Raw genomic sequence first — 16,379 nt, 5'->3', positions numbered from 1 at the left:
GCCTGATCGAGCGCGTTTGAATCCAAATATCAAACCCCTCTTTCTCAGGCGCAGGAAATGGTGGGCCCTTCATTGCTTCTGGTGTGGAAGTCTATGGGGCAAGGGTCCAGGACTTGCAGAGGAGAACAATTGCCAGAAAGTGCTTGCTGTTCTCATCTGTGCCTTTTTTCTGCTCACTGGCTGATAGGAGATTGGCTGCCCCCTTTCTTGCTAGAGTGAAAAAACAACAACTTGAGAGAAAACATGACGTTGTGAGGCTCACTTAGAGGGAGACTAGCCAAATAGCCCTGCTTTTCTTCTGAAAGACGCTTTAGAAATTGTTCAAAATGTCTCCGGGCCACTCAGGCTCGTTGGTCTAGGGGTATGATTCTCGCTTTGGGTGCGAGAGGTCCCGGGTTCAAATCCCGGACGAGCCCATGCTGTGGACATTTTCAGGATGCTTGTAATATAGGAGCATTTCTTCTTTTCAATGCTATAAGACGCTGTGTATGTCGAGAAAGTTCCTTACCCTGCACGCTATTTTCCACTTGTGGCGTGATAAAGGAGTGCAGGACTTCTTTGCAACTGCTTTTCTGGGCCAGACCAGCATGGTAGGAACATTACATGCATAGTGTTTTTCTAGTGTAATTTCAGGATATGGTTTCAAAATCGCCTCTTGGAATAAAAGTGGTCCTCATTCCTGTCTTCCAAAGAAATAGAGACCGGGTAAGGAGAGCCCAACTTTGAGCTACAAGGACATTGGCCCTTAGTCTGTGCATTCCAGCCCAATACATGCCAACAAGATTCCTGAGTTAGTGTCTGTTTCTGTAGTGTAGTGGTTATCACGTTCGCCTTACACGCTAAAGGTCCCTGGTTCGAGACCGGGCAGAAACAGCGGTTTGCTGTTTTTAACAGTGTTTGCCTTTACTGGCTGACTTTATAGGAAAGCTGAGATAATAGAGGCTGTCTATCCCTCACCAACCTGACGTAGTGTGCTCCAGGGATCTCAGTGACAGCTCGAAAAGAGAAGTGACGATAGCTTGCGCCATTCGCTTGCTCGCCCTTTGCTCTGAAGGGTGGGCCTACTTCATGAAAGCAAGGAATGAGAGCAGAAATGCTTTTCTTGTCCTCACCACAAGCAGACACTTAGAGAAAACAAACTGTCTGAAGGACAGAGGCTTTTTAATTTCTTGTTTGATGACGGCCATGGAAAAGACAGCAATCATATTGCAGAAGAGAGCAACATGTGCAGTTGCTTGCTTTGGGTGAAGCATTCACCGACTAGCTGCCACTAACCCCTGGAGCCGTGTCAGAGGTGACTCTTGCGTGGCTCGTTGGTCTAGGGGTATGATTCTCGCTTAGGGTGCGAGAGGTCCCGGGTTCAAATCCCGGACGAGCCCTTTTTAGAGCTAAACATACAAATCGTACTAAAAATGCACTATGCCTGACTATTTCTAGTAATACTCGGTTGATTTTTTGCTTAACATATTCCTAACCTCAGTAGAAAAATGGATCACCGTGCTTTTTCTGCATACCTGCTTAGTCTCAGTGTGTCCCAGGTGATGCTTTCCCAAGCTGTACTCGCAGACATTTAGGCATCAGATATTTGTCTGTCGATGCCTGCACAAGTAAATTTTGAATACGTCTAATTGCAAGCATGTTGGATGATACCTCTGAGGTTTTCACACTTGTTCTGCACATTCTGAGCCGCTGCTGATACAGCAGAATAGAAGTAGGATGAAGCCTTGAGAGGAACTTTGCTTTAACAGTAGCAAGCAGCAAGGTCGTTTCTGTAGTGTAGTGGTCATCACGTTCGCCTAACACGCGAAAGGTCCCCAGTTCGAGACCGGGCAGAAACACTGAGCGTTGGCTGCTTTTATGTGCACACTCTAAAACCTTATTATCTGAATGCAAGTTTAAGAAGAGGTGGTCTTTGAACACAGTGAGCCGTGGGAAACTTTCTTTACCTTTGCAAGACGAAACAAAGTTATCTGCATCCATCATCTGGGGGTCGTTCTTGTGCCTATTTTTATTTTGTTTAAGCTATGTTGTATTGTTGGGGCCTTTACACCTGTGACATTGCTGTGAAGGTTGTAAGTGGAAACATTGGCAGGTGCAGATAGAAGAGTTAGACCTAAGCCCCCGTCATGAGCCGTCAGGATGGCCGAGTGGTCTAAGGCGCCAGACTCAAGAGAGCTTGATCTTCAGTGTAGCTGAGCCTTCTGGTCTCCTCATGGAGGCGTGGGTTCAAATCCCACTTCTGACAGGTCCCTTTTACACCCGTAAATCTTCCTGTTTTTTGCAGTGCGTTCCCGGCAAACACCACAATCTTTGCAGGAACCTGTAGCATGTGAAGAGAAATCCACCAACAATCAGGCTGGGCCCTCAATCACAATTCCATGGATTTCTGGAAATGACACCTCAGGCACACCTTCCATTAAATTTGCACTCCATCACAGTAACTGCCATGCTGGGTTTCTAACTAAGCAGTTGATCCCATCATTTGTTGTGAGGCTCTCCTGCCACCTTTTGGGCAGAGAAGGCACTGTCCCTGCAAAAACACAGGCAGACATGTTCAACAGGGCTTCCTGGTTATGTGGGAGGAGCAGAATGCCATTGGTCCCCCCTTGCAAATTCTAATTTACATAAGGAAGACAGAGAGGTAGCTGGGAGTAGGCACTGCACACGGGCATTGCACTCTCTCCTATGATTTGCAGCCAATTCTAGATTGAGGCAGGAGGAAAGGAGGTGACTCGCCCAACAATGGCTATACTGAGAAGTCAACCACTCTGGGTCTCCCAGGTGAGTGTTTCAGGCCTGTGAGCCACTCATATAAATCTCGCCTGATCGAGCGCTGAGCGAGCGCGTTTGAATCCAAATATCAAACCCCTCTTTCTCAGGCGCAGGAAATGGTGGGCCCTTCATTGCTTCTGGTGTGGAAGTCTATGGGGCAAGGGTCCAGGACTTGCAGAGGAGAACAATTGCCAGAAAGTGCTTGCTGTTCTCATCTGTGCCTTTTTTCTGCTCACTGGCTGATAGGAGATTGGCTGCCCCCTTTCTTGCTAGAGTGAAAAAACAACAACTTGAGAGAAAACATGACGTTGTGAGGCTCACTTAGAGGGAGACTAGCCAAATAGCCCTGCTTTTTTCTGAAAGACGCTTCAGAAATTGTTCAAAATGTCTCCTGGCCACTCAGGCTCATTGGTCTAGGGCAGGGGTGCCCAAACCTGTCCTGGCGGGCCGTATCCATGCCAGATTTTTGGGATATCTCCATCTGGGGATCACGGTTCGATCCCCGGCACCGGCGGCAGATTAGCCCAGCACCAGGTGACTCTGGGAAATAGCTGGCGCCGCGGCTAGGGCGGCTGACTCCGGAATCTGGAGATTTTTTAATTTAAGGTTTTTGTAGAGCGCGTAGTAACCCTCGAGCATCCCAGAGATCAGGGTTCGATCCCCGGCACCGGCCGCAGATTAGCCCAGCACCACGTGACTCTGGGAAACAGCTGGCGCCGCGGCTAGGGAGGCTGACTCCGGAATCTGGAGATCACGGTTCGATCCCCGGCACCGGCGGCAGATTAGCCCAGCACCAGGTGACTCTGGGAAATAGCTGGCGCCGCGGCTAGGGCGGCTGACTCCGGAATCTGGAGATTTTTTTATTTAAGGTTTTTGTAGAGCGCGTAGTAACCCTCGAGCATCCCAGAGATCAGGGTTCGATCCACGGCACCGGCCGCAGATTAGCCCAGCACCATGTGACTCTGGGCAATAGCTGGCGCCGCGCCTAGGGCGGCTGACTCCGGAATCTGGGGATCACGGTTCGATCCCCGGCACCGGCGGCAGATTAGCCCAGCACCATGTGACTCTGGGCAATAGCTTGCTTAATCTTCCCGACGGCCCCTAGCGCCTAGAGACCCTTACGGGTGATTGTGCGCCTTACAAATGTGGATTAATATTATTATTATTTGGGCCGATTCCGATCCGGTTCGTAAAAGCACATCTGCCCGAATCTGTCGGACAACCACGTACGCCCGGGAGAGGACTGCCCGGGACCCGTGGAGCCCGTCCTGGTCACTCTGACCTGCCATCGGCCTGGAGAAGGGAGCGCCGGACGCCCGGGGGGAGGACTGCCCGGGACCCGTGGAGCCCGTCCTGGGCACTCTGACCTGCCGTCTGCCCCGGGAAGGGAGCCCCGGACGCCCGGGGGGAGGACTGTCCGGGACCCATGGAGCCCGTCCTGGGCACTCTGACCTGCCGACGGCCCGGGGAAGGGAGCCCCGGACGCCCGGGGGAGGACTGCCCGGGACCCGTGGAACTCGTCCTGGGCACTCTGACATGCCGCTGACCCGGGGAAGGGAACCCCGGACGCCCGGGAGCCGTGGAGCCCGTCCTGGGCACTCTGACAAGCCGTCGGACCGGGGAAGGGAGCCCCGGACGCCCGGGACCCGTGGAGCCTGTCCTGGGAACTCCGGCATGCCGTTGGCCCAGGGAAGGGAGTCCCAGATACCCGGGACCCGTGGAGCCCGTCATGGGCACTCTGACAAGCCGGTGTCCCGGGGAAGGGAGCCCCGGACGCCCGGGACTCGTGGAGCCCGTCCTGGGCACTCTGGCATGCCGTTGGCCTGGGGAAGGGAGCCCCGGACGCCCGGTGGGGGAGGACTGCCAGGGACCCGTGGAGCCCGTCCTGGGCACTTTGACCTGCCGTTGGCCTGGAGATGGAAGCCCCGGATGCCTGGGGGAGGACTGCCCGGGACCCATGGAGCCCGTCCCGGGTACTTTGCCATGCTGTTGGCCTCCTGGAGATGGGTGCCCCGGACGCCCGGGGGAGGACTGCCCGGGACGTATGGAGCCCGTCCCGGGCACTTTTCCATGCCGTCGGCAGGGATGGAGCCCCGGACGCCCGGGGGACGACTGCCCAAGAGCCATGGAGCCCGTCCTGGGCAATTTGACAAGCCGTTGGCCTGGAGGAAGGAAGCCCCGGGTGGCCTAGGGAGGTGTTACCCAGGCATAGCCCATCTGGTCCCCCTAGCAGAGAACCACCAACCTTGGAGGGGTGTCCGGGCGTACCCTGTCCCTAGTAATCCGGAGGGAAATTACCTGACTTTCTTGCAATCTGTGCACACGAGGTGACAGAGGGGACCCAAGGCGCGAAAGTACCCGACCTCCTGGAGCCCTGGCTGGGATCCGGGAGGCATTGGAGTTCTGGACTTTTTGGTTCCGTCCAGAGGTGTCAGGGATAACACCCAAAGACCCCGGAGTTCCACCTGTCTCGGTGCACAAAACAAACAGAAACACGGGCTTCTCGATGGTGGCGTCAAAGACCAAAGGTTTATTACTGCAGGGACACAGAAGTCACAGAAACTACACATGGGCAGTATCTAGGAGCCTGTTCAATTTGTAAAAAGAGGGTTGCTCCTTATATACTAAATATTGGGCTTCAGGCAAATTCTTTACATGTTACCACAGTTCTAAACATTCGTGTCTTAAACAATAAATATTTGGCGTTGCACAGGAATCGTCAACAGTATCTGATGTCAAAACATTACGAATGAGGGGTTCCCACTAGTCCATCATAATCCCATGTCAATTCTTCATTCAAGACCCGGACCGCCTCATCGTAAATTTCGTTACCTCCCCCTAATAAAGGCCCAGAAGGAAAGGAGCAGAGCCAGGTGCAGAAGATAGAAAGACAGGATAAGAAATGTTTGTGGGTCGTAAATGGGCACGGTTACCAGCTTCGGCCGCCTAATCATGATCAGGCCAACGAACACAAGAACCAGTATAGCAGGACTGGCCTCAGGCTGGGGAGGCAGTTCTTGCCGAGTCATGCTGCTACAGCGTTGCTGGCCTAAGGTGCACGTGTCACTCGCAAGGTGAATCGCCGGTTAAGGCCTACGTGTCCTTAAATAAGAAGAAGTCATTGCGTGTCCATTGACTATGTGAGGGCAAGGAATACAAAATGGCTTCCGTGTTCTAAGATGGATGCCATGGGTAAATCACAAATGTGTTGGTAACAGGAGTGCTCTTGCTCGTAGCATAGCGAAAACACCAGGATATACTAAATGGATCATTTGCGGTTCACTGATACCAAAATTATGTATTTACGACAATGTTACAAACACGAATAAAATCGTCACGGAACCTCAGACCCTCCTTTTGCCCTTACATAGGCAATTACTCAGTCTATATCAGAGTCAGAGTCTAATTCTATGCTCATTAGGTCAGTGACATGTCGTTGTATCATCATCCTGTCTCGTGCCTTTTCTCCTAATGCAGGTGGTTTTCTGAAACAGGTTGCAGCACAGAGGCTACACAGAGCGGGACCGCATTGGATAATAAGACAGCACGAGAACAGAAATACTAGGATGACACCAATAACCATCAGAACCTTCCATCCCCACGCTGATACCAGAGTCCAAAACCACTCCATGAAGGACCAGTTTCCCTTATCTACGTGTATAGAGTCGGAAATCTTATGTAGCTTAGAGATTGCTTCATAGACTGTTGGAGCATTATTTGGAATAAAGACACAGCAGCTCGATTGGATCATTCTGCATACCCCACCTCGATCTGCAAGTATTACGTCTAGAACCATACGGTTCTGCAACGTCATGAGACGATCCGCCTGAAGCTCAGCTGTTAAGTTACTAAGGGCACCTGCAGTTTCTGTAATAGTAGATTCAACTACCCGTGTTAGTTGACGAAGATTTCTACTATTAGCCATAGGCCCCCAAAACGGAAGGAAACCTTTGAAAAAGTCTCCAGCTTCTTGACCAGCGGTATCTTCCTTGCTGAAGACACCTCTTGCTACTCTGGTTTTGTGATAATCTGAAGAAGCAGTGTATGTCGGGGGTAACAATCGAGCAATATAACATGAACCTGAAAAGTCAGCAGGCAGCCATGTATATGCTCTGTCCTGACAAATGAAGTAGGTACCCCTAGCAGTCAGAAAGGCAGGGGAGGAGTTAGACGGAAATACGTAAGTCTCAACGCACTCACTCCTCCCTAGCTGAGCTCTCGGATTTCTCCCATTTCCTTGCAAACAGACCTGCCCTTGGTGAGGCACGACCCAAACTGAAGTGGAGCTTTTACGCTTGTTTTCTCCCAAACTAAGGCGATACTCTGTAGAGTTCCAACTCAAATACACCAGTAATTCACCTCTAGGATAAGATGGAGTATTATTGACGTCTTTAATCATGTCAATAATTCCCTGGACTAAAGCTTTGTTGGCTGAGTTGTATTTAGTGGACCGTGGTGGACGCGGAGGATAGGTTTCAAGGGCATATGAAAAAATGGTCTGAAAGGCCTGAAATGATCCATTATAGCTGAAAGGCAAGACTAGATAGGGAATGCCTTTATCCATAGTGTGGGGTATCAAGCCACACACCCAGCAGTCTGTAGTATTAACTATCAGTTGGTGTTGATGCAAGAGCTGTACAAATGTATTGTTAATAAATTCTGAGCGTCGAGCTTGTTCGTGTTCAGGAAATGAGTGAAAAGAATGCATAGAAGAAACCGTAGAAGTAGTAGGATCAAGGGGAGGTACTGTAGTTACTGGCATAAAAATCAAATGTACACCAAAGATGATTCCACCCACCAACGTTATCAAAACAATTAAAAATGTAACTGCACATTGCATTAGAAAGCATCTGCTGTGAAGTATTCTGTACAGTCTATTTCTGCGAACATAAATTACATTTTCTCGTTGTAGCTCAGGAAGCTCCATCTTCTACGACCGTTCGCGACCACTGATGATGTGTACGTAGATGAAAATGCCTCTATCAGCCCTGGGAGTTCCCAGAACTAACAGAAAGATCGACCTTGTGTCTGACCCCTGCAGATTCAACTAGGCACACAGCCACGACCCTACGGCTACCCAGACGGCAAGGCAATTTTAAAACAAAAAGAAACAATACAAAGTATTAGCAAACTTCCTGGCTGGAGGCAATGTATAGCAAATTCAAATCTGAAAATAGGCAGTTTCCTGCTTTATTTGTCCATATTGCGAGAACGTAAGTTGTATCTCAGTTTTGCAGGAGCTGTCTGATCTGGAAACAATGTATTTTCAGCTGACGTTGCAATGTTCACGTTCGCCGATGGCAAATGTTCTTTTGGTGCAGATGGCAAATGTTCATTGGGTGTGGATGACAAATGTTCAGGGTTCAAAAGAGCAGTTTCAGGAGGAGAGTCAGAATTTGGTGAATCCGTGATTAGTTCTGCATCGCTGAAAGGTATGAACCTGGGGACTTGTTCCGTTTCAGAGGCACCGATTCCTTTCTTTACCCAGTTGTCGTAAGGAAGTGGCAGAGGCACACGTTTAGCATGTGTCGTATGGATCCAATTTTTCCTTCCGGCCACACGAATAGCAGTTCTCGTTGCTAGCAGGACTTGGAAAGGGCCAATGAATCTGGGCTGAAGATTTTTTGTTCTTGCAAAATTTCTGATGACCACCTGATCACCCGGTTTCAGCTGATGGCCTGGACTCTCCGGTGGCTTTGGCAATGCATCGAAAACCTGTTGGTGAATAAGACTCAATTTAGCAGTCAAGTCGAAAAGGTAATCAATTAACATTGGGTATTCCAGCTGCTTAAATTCTTTCGGTCTAGGTACCCCCCAAACATTTGCAGGACGACCAAAAACTATTTCATAAGGACTAAGCCCTACTCTAGAATGTACAGTCGCTCTTGTTGATAGCAAAGCCAAAGGCAATGCGTCTGGCCAGGACAAACCCGTGGATGCTTGTATCTTAGCAAGTTTCAGTTTAAGGGTACCATTGTAACCCTCGACTAAACCCGCGGACTGGGGATGATTCGCACTATGAAACTTCTGTCTAATCCCTAGGCCGGCACACACACTCTGCATAACTTTCCCTACGAACTCACTTCCGTTGTCTGACCATACAATCCGTGGCATTCCGTATCTGGGGAAGTATTCTTTAAGAAGAATTTTGGCAGTGGATAAGGCAGTATTGTCCTTCAGTGGGTATGCTTCGATCCATCTGGAGAAAGCACAAACTACCACTAGGACGTATTTCAGATTATTGCAACGATCCATGTGAATGAAGTCTAGCTGGATCACCTCAAAGGGGCAGGAAGGAGGAGCGAAGTGACCTGCAGGTGTGGGGATTCCCTTGCCAGGATTATGCATCAAGCATACCATACAATTTCTCACCACTCTCTCTGCACACTTACTAATCCCGTCATTTTTCCAGACCGGAGCCAACATCTTACAAATCCCTTTTGAACTGATGTGCGCTGTTCCATGTGCCATCGTTACTACTGCAAGCACATACGCATCAGGCAACATCCAACGCTGTTGTTCCGACAAATCAATCCAACACCCACTCGAGTCCAATTTACCCGTGCTCTCTCTCCATGCAAGTTTTTCCTCCTCAGTCGCCTCTTTCTGAATTTCCTTCACGCTTTCCACTGTGTTCTCACACATTCCAGACTCAGAAATCCATCTTGCAGACGTTGCAACATACATTCTACTCATCATATTTCTAGCTGTCTGTTTTGCAATCTCATCAGCAAAAGCATTCCCACGACCAACATCATCCGTGATTGCTTTATGAGCACTGCATTTCACAATCGCAACTTCAGTCGGCCAGGTTAGAGATTCCAACAAGTCATTAACTAGCTGACCATGTTGAATCTTAGTCCCATGGGACGTAATGAAACCTCTTTCTTTCCACAAACGGCCAAAACTATGGGCCACGCCGAACGCGTACTGACTATCTGTGAACACATTCACTCTCTTTCCCTTAGCTAAAACGCACGCTCTTGTTAGCGCGATCAATTCTGCAGCCTGGGCAGAATTCTGACTCACTCTTGCAGTCTCCACAATCGTACTCAAAGTTGTTACTGCATAAGCAGCAGTCACATCACCATTCTCCAATTTGAAGCAAGACCCATCAACATACAACGTGCCATCTGGATCTGATAACGGAGTGTCTTTTAGATCGATTCGTCCTTTTGTTTCTTCCTCAGTTTTGAAACAACAGTCGTGTGGTTCGGAATCACTCGACTCTTGGCTAGTCGGCAACAATGTTGCTGGATTCAATACATTGCATCTTTTGATCTGAATATGACTAGCTAACAGTGTCAGTTCATAACCTGATAATCTAGCACTGGTAAGGTGTTGCGTCTTGGTTCGGTTCATGAGTGTATCCACAGCATGAGGAACCATAACTACTAGCATGTTGTTCATTACTAAACCAGCAGATTGTCGAATGGAAGCTGCAGCTGCGGCTGTAGCTCTCAAGCAACTAGGCAACGCTCTAGCTACTGGATCTAATGTTGATGAAAAATACGCACAAGGGCGTTGTTTATCACCAAATTTCTGCGTCAAAACACTCAATGCACAACCTTCTCTCTCGTGGACATAGAGCGTGAATGGCTTACTGTAGTCGGGTGTACCCAATACAGGTGCTGAACACAGTGCATTTCGTAACTCAGAAAAACTCTGCTGACATTCAGCAGACCATGGTACCGGACTCGGAACACCTTTCCCAGTCAAGGCAAGGCTACCAATGGTTTTGCTAGAAGAGAAAAATTTGGGATCCATTGCCTACAATATGAGGTAATACCTAAAAAGGCACGTACTTCTCTCTGCGTGCTAGGAACATTCATCTGTGTAATTGCTTTTATTCTCTCTGGGGTCAACTTCCTTCCCTCCTTTGACAAGAGATGACCTAGGTAGGTCACTTCTTGGCAGCAGTATTGCATTTTTGAAGGTGACACCTTGTGATTCAAATCTGACAAGTGATGCAATAAAGAAATCGTAGCTGTTTTGCAAGTTTCCTTGTCATCGGCAGCCACTAGAAGATCATCGACATACTGTACTAAAGCAGAACCACGAGGAAGTACGAAGGAATCTAACTGGCTTTTTAATGCTTGACTGTAAATGGATGGGCTTTCACAATAACCTTGTGGAGCGCGTTTAAATCTGAAACTTCATCCTCCTAGAGAGAAACCGAAGATATCTCTGCTTTCCTCGGCTATCGGAATGCTGAAAAAGGCATTTTTCAAGTCGACAACTGAAAACCATGCTGCTGTAGCAGGAATCAACGTTAACAATGCAGTAATGTCTGGTACCACAGGAAACTGTGGGATCACAATTTTATTAACCTCTCTAAGATCAATTACGAACCTATATACTGGAGGCTTTGTTGGGTCAGTTCGTTTCAAAATAGGCAGTACAGGACTATTACAGACATTACCTCTAGTTTCTTCTATAACGTCTTTCTTGATCAGGTCTTGTACTATCAGTAGGAGCGCACGCTCACCTTCACTAGAGATTCTGTATTGTGGAATTCGTGGAAGTTTGACATTTGCTTTCAAAGTTACTACATAGGGTGGAATTTCCAATAGACCTACATCATTAGGACCAGTCGCCCAAAGAGCATCAGGGAGTGAACGCAGCTCTGGTGGGAGCGCATCCATCGACAAGTACATCGGGGAGATTATTCTTTTACCCAACGTAAGCTGTACTCCTGCTGGAGAACAGTACAATGTCGCGTACAGGCGTTTTAACAAGTCTAAACCAAGCAGATTTTCGTTACAACCTGTCGTCAAAATCAGGGGTGCTTTCAATTGACGGGGTCCAACAGAAATAGACAAAGGACCAGAAACAGGGTTGTGAACAGGGGCGCCCGAAAAACCTACTGAAACGTTTGTTGAGCCAGACAAAGGTGCGCCAGGGAGTTTCGCATGTATGATAGAACTTTTTGCTGCACCAGTATCCAACAGAAACGGTTCGACTATACCTGATGTTGCTACTGCGACATAAGGCCCACTCTGATCTACTGGTACTGATACTACTCCCTCTCTTTGTCCATGGCTGTCCTAGTATTCACTTTGCTGAACTTCCTCACTAGTTTCATAATAGTCTTCGACATGATACTGTGGAGACCTATTCTGTTGGGCAGATTGTCCATTTCGCTGGTCGAAATAATTAGAGGGGCGATCACTTGTCTGTGGAGGCATAGCACCTCGTCCTCGACCTCTAGAGTTTTGCATAGAACTACCACGACCTCTCTGAGCTGCCGCAGCATTATTTTGCGTTCGAACTGGACACTCACTTTTGTAATGACCTTCCTTTTTGCAATAAGCACATTGATTCCATTGGTATTGTGGCCTTTGAAAATTATAATCCGTTCTTTGATATGACCCTTGCTGCATATTAGTTTGATTCATGCGAGGCGGATAAGCTTGCTGTAAAAGTACTTTAGTTTTTAAATCTTTCGTCTTTTTATCTGATTTTTCCTTCTCTTCTTTATCCCTATTTTCATAGTACTGAGCAGTCGCAAGTATTTGCGCAGTCGTAGAGACAGCCCACGCACTTTCAGAATTCTTTAATTTACTACTAAGTTCTGGCAACAGATTGTGCACAAATTTATCAACAAATAATCTCTGGCCTCCTTCTGTGCTCATATCCTGACCACTATGATCCACGAAAGTCTCCTCGAATCTTGTGAAAAAGTCGGAGACGCTTTCGTCTTTCTTTTGTTTGCACGCGGACAATTTGTCCCAGTTAACGCGCAATGCTGGCATCAAGGTTTTCATTAAATCGATTATTCTACCAGGCAAGTTAGCAATTAAAGGTTCAGGTTTGGAACCACCTATTTGTTGACCATCCGCTGCAATTATAGCTGCCCAGTCACCACCTAGGGCAACTGGATGATTCTCTTTACGAATTTTAGCCCAAATTGGTTGTGGTACTACATTACCAAATAGCAGATCTATGTCAGCCAAATTCAATACACAAGCGTCAACTGTCTGAGCCAACTCTTTGTAGTACCCTGCAGGATTTTTACGCGGATCTGGCAAGGCCTGTTTTACTGCTAACACTTCAGCTCGCTTCCATGGAATATGTATCCATACTCTCTGGAATTGGGCCGGAGCGGCTGCAATACCAAGGTTTACATTAGCTTGCACAGCTTCACGCCAAATTGGTGGAACCTCTCTCATTGGATATTGACGATTTTGTTTCGTACTACGTTTCTCTAATTCTCTTGGTGAACGAAGGGATGGGTCATTCCTATAACTTAAAATCAGTTCCATCGCTTCTTTTATATTTTGTCCAACTATCATACCTGCAGCAAACTCTTTCTGAACATTAATTAATTCTCCTAGATTTGATTCAGGGTCATCCTCTTCCAATTCCTCACGTAGAAGAAAACACATTTCATCGAACACATATCGTTGTGTCGGTTCGTTCCATTGCATAAATGTATCTAATACATCTTGTACATTATATCTTCCAACTTTCGAAACCCATCTAAGAGCAGTGGAATCTAATATTCCTCTTTCTTCAGTACTGGGAAGCTGACTACGTCTCTGCACAGAGTCAGAGGTAGGAGTCTTAATCAGAGTTTTATAGAAGGGAGATAGAATATTAGAGACAGAATCAGTGATTCTTCGACGAACAGAAAGCGGAGTCATAATATTAGCAGAGGCAGTGAATAGAGTAGCAGTTGGAACAGATAGATCAGGAACAGTAGGAGTAGCAGGCAAAATAGCTTGTGAAGTAGCAGGTGTGAGCGACACAGGCATAGGTAAAGAAGCCGGCAACCCTAGAAGAGGGGTTGTCGAAGGAACATTAATATTGACTACAGGAGGTACAGGAACTTGATTCAGGGGAGCGGGAACAGGGACACCAGGTTGTCCAGCAACCGGTAATTGAACATTCGGTATAGGTGGAGCCGTAGCACCCTGTGCATACGGTGGGGGTGATCGTAACAAGTAAGACAACAGGGGATCCTTTTCAGGGTCCTCTACTATCTTAGCCGTACTCGATGGCAAAGCAGGATAGCACTTGTCTATCGCTAAATTACGCTCTCTATCGGCCACCTCCATCGCTTTCTCAGACTCGTTGAGTTGCAGCTGCCTAGCAGACTGTTCTAAAGTCAACTCTTGCTCTTTCTGTTCTTTCTTCAACTTTTTAATTTCTCTCTGTTTAGATTCTTTTCGCCAATAACGGAAAGAATCAAACATTGCCGGCCGGGCTTTCTTCTTAAACAACCTTCTTTCTAGATTATCGAGAACTTCAGGTTCAAAACTACCATGTAGTGGCCAACTAAGGACACCATCTTTCTCTGTGTAGTGGATCCATATCTCGTTATAAGAGATAGGGCCCACACCAAACTTGCAATAAAGATCATAAAGGGGAGTTCCAATCGGAGGAACCAAACACGAGTCCTCCAACTGGGAATCACTGTTGCAACCAAAACAAGACAACATACAATTTTTCCGACTTACCATTTTATAATCCGGCACACAAAACAAACAAGACACAAACAGAAAAGATGCGCACTCGAACCAAGAACTTAGGCCTACCAGAACTGACAAATGTATCGATACCTGAACTGAACAGAATGATTATCGTAACCAGAATGACCAGTGATAACCTTACAGAACTGAACTGAACTGAGAACTAAAAAGGATTATCCAAATAGGAGCAACCCTTACAAAATAACCAACTAGCAACCACTGAATACTTAACTGAGGCACTGAAGACGTCACCAAGGAGAAACCCGTCACGTTTCGCCGTACTGAGGACTGCACCTCGGGTCCAAGACAGGGCGACGGTCAAGGCAACGGACCACTGCAGCCGTCTGAACGGGAACCCTCGTGGAAGAGAACGTCGGGGCCACTTTTGCGATATGCCGGGATCGATGAAGTGGGGCGCCTCCCTCTGAAATCTTCACACGAAGCTCCTCGAACTCTTCAGGCTTTTGGACCGGTACCGAATGACGTCGCCCGACGTTGGGCGCCAATTGGAGTTCTGGACTTTTTGGTTCCGTCCAGAGGTGTCAGGGATAACACCCAAAGACCCCGGAGTTCCACCTGTCTCGGTGCACAAAACAAACAGAAACACGGGCTTCTCGATGGTGGCGTCAAAGACCAAAGGTTTATTACTGCAGGGACACAGAAGTCACAGAAACTACACATGGGCAGTATCTAGGAGCCTGTTCAATTTGTAAAAAGAGGGTTGCTCCTTATATACTAAATATTGGGCTTCAGGCAAATTCTTTACATGTTACCACAGTTCTAAACATTCGTGTCTTAAACAATAAATATTTGGCGTTGCACAGGAATCGTCAACAGTATCTGATGTCAAAACATTACGAATGAGGGGTTCCCACTAGTCCATCATAATCCCATGTCAATTCTTCATTCAAGACCCGGACCGCCTCATCGTAAATTTCGTTACCTCCCCCTAATAAAGGCCCAGAAGGAAAGGAGCAGAGCCAGGTGCAGAAGATAGAAAGACAGGATAAGAAATGTTTGTGGGTCGTAAATGGGCACGGTTACCAGCTTCGGCCGCCTAATCATGATCAGGCCAACGAACACAAGAACCAGTATAGCAGGACTGGCCTCAGGCTGGGGAGGCAGTTCTTGCCGAGTCATGCTGCTACAGCGTTGCTGGCCTAAGGTGCACGTGTCACTCGCAAGGTGAATCGCCGGTTAAGGCCTACGTGTCCTTAAATAAGAAGAAGTCATTGCGTGTCCATTGACTATGTGAGGGCAAGGAATACAAAATGGCTTCCGTGTTCTAAGATGGATGCCATGGGTAAATCACAAATGTGTTGGTAACAGGAGTGCTCTTGCTCGTAGCATAGCGAAAACACCAGGATATACTAAATGGATCATTTGCGGTTCACTGATACCAAAATTATGTATTTACGACAATGTTACAAACACGAATAAAATCGTCACGGAACCTCAGAATGGCACCTCATCATGACTTCCAGGGCGACCAGATGGCCGAGGCGAGAGGGGCGACCAGATGGCCGGGACCAAAATGACGCCAATCTGTCTGCCCCGGAGCTGCAGGGCTCTGGGGCTGCAGGGTTCCGGGGGCTGCAAAGCTGCAGGTCTCTGGGGCTGCAGGGCTCCGGGGCTTCAGGCCTCCCCGGGCCCTGATGGACCCTCCGTCCCGGGCGCCTCCGACCCCCGGCCGGCTTGCAGGACGGAGGGGGGATTCCCGCACCACTGGGCCCTGCCGGACGGGGCTCAAGCCCCGGGCCCGGTCCCCGGCCCCAGTCCCGGCTTTCCGAACCCTAGGCCGGGCCGGGGAGAGCCTCCCCTGGGCCCCCGGTGGACCCTCCGTCCCGGGCGCCCCGGACCCCCGGCCGGATTGCTGGACGGAGGGGTACCAGCACCCTCGGGGCCTGGCCAGATGGAGTTCAAGCCCCGGGTCCGGTCCCACCTTCCGAACCCTAGCCAGGCTGGGGAGAGCCTCCCCGGGAACCGGTGGAGCCCCGTCCCCAGCGCCCGGACCCACTGGTGGCCTGCGGGACAGGGGGCTCCAGCACCCTCGGGGCCTGGCCAGATGGAGTTCAAGCCCCGGGTCCGGTCCCACCTTCCGAACCCTAGCCAGGCTGGGGAGAGCCTCCCCGG

The 16,379-nt window shown here is 48.7% G+C and overlaps 5 non-coding genes across 5 annotated transcripts; all 5 read left to right on the top strand.

The window, feature by feature from the left end:
- Nucleotides 1-344: 344 nt before the first annotated feature.
- TRNAP-UGG (transfer RNA proline (anticodon UGG)) lies at nucleotides 345-416 on the top strand. Its single transcript has one exon. It is a non-coding gene; the product is annotated as a tRNA-Pro (tRNA).
- Nucleotides 417-800: 384 nt separating this feature from the next.
- On the top strand, nucleotides 801-873 carry TRNAV-UAC (transfer RNA valine (anticodon UAC)). The gene has a single exon. It is a non-coding gene; the product is annotated as a tRNA-Val (tRNA).
- A 434-nt stretch (nucleotides 874-1,307) lies between these two features.
- Nucleotides 1,308-1,379, top strand: TRNAP-AGG (transfer RNA proline (anticodon AGG)). The gene has a single exon. It is a non-coding gene; the product is annotated as a tRNA-Pro (tRNA).
- Nucleotides 1,380-1,765: 386 nt separating this feature from the next.
- TRNAV-AAC (transfer RNA valine (anticodon AAC)) lies at nucleotides 1,766-1,838 on the top strand. The gene has a single exon. It is a non-coding gene; the product is annotated as a tRNA-Val (tRNA).
- Nucleotides 1,839-2,133: 295 nt separating this feature from the next.
- On the top strand, nucleotides 2,134-2,245 carry TRNAL-CAA (transfer RNA leucine (anticodon CAA)). The gene is made up of 2 exons: nucleotides 2,134-2,171; nucleotides 2,200-2,245. It is a non-coding gene; the product is annotated as a tRNA-Leu (tRNA).
- Nucleotides 2,246-16,379: the final 14,134 nt, after the last annotated feature.

Source organism: Lissotriton helveticus, chromosome 10, assembly GCF_964261635.1.
Source record: "Lissotriton helveticus chromosome 10, aLisHel1.1, whole genome shotgun sequence".
Lineage (NCBI taxonomy): Eukaryota > Metazoa > Chordata > Amphibia > Caudata > Salamandridae > Lissotriton > Lissotriton helveticus.
The sequence above is the reverse complement of the archived record's forward strand: the minus strand, read 5'-3'. Positions and strand labels throughout refer to the sequence as shown.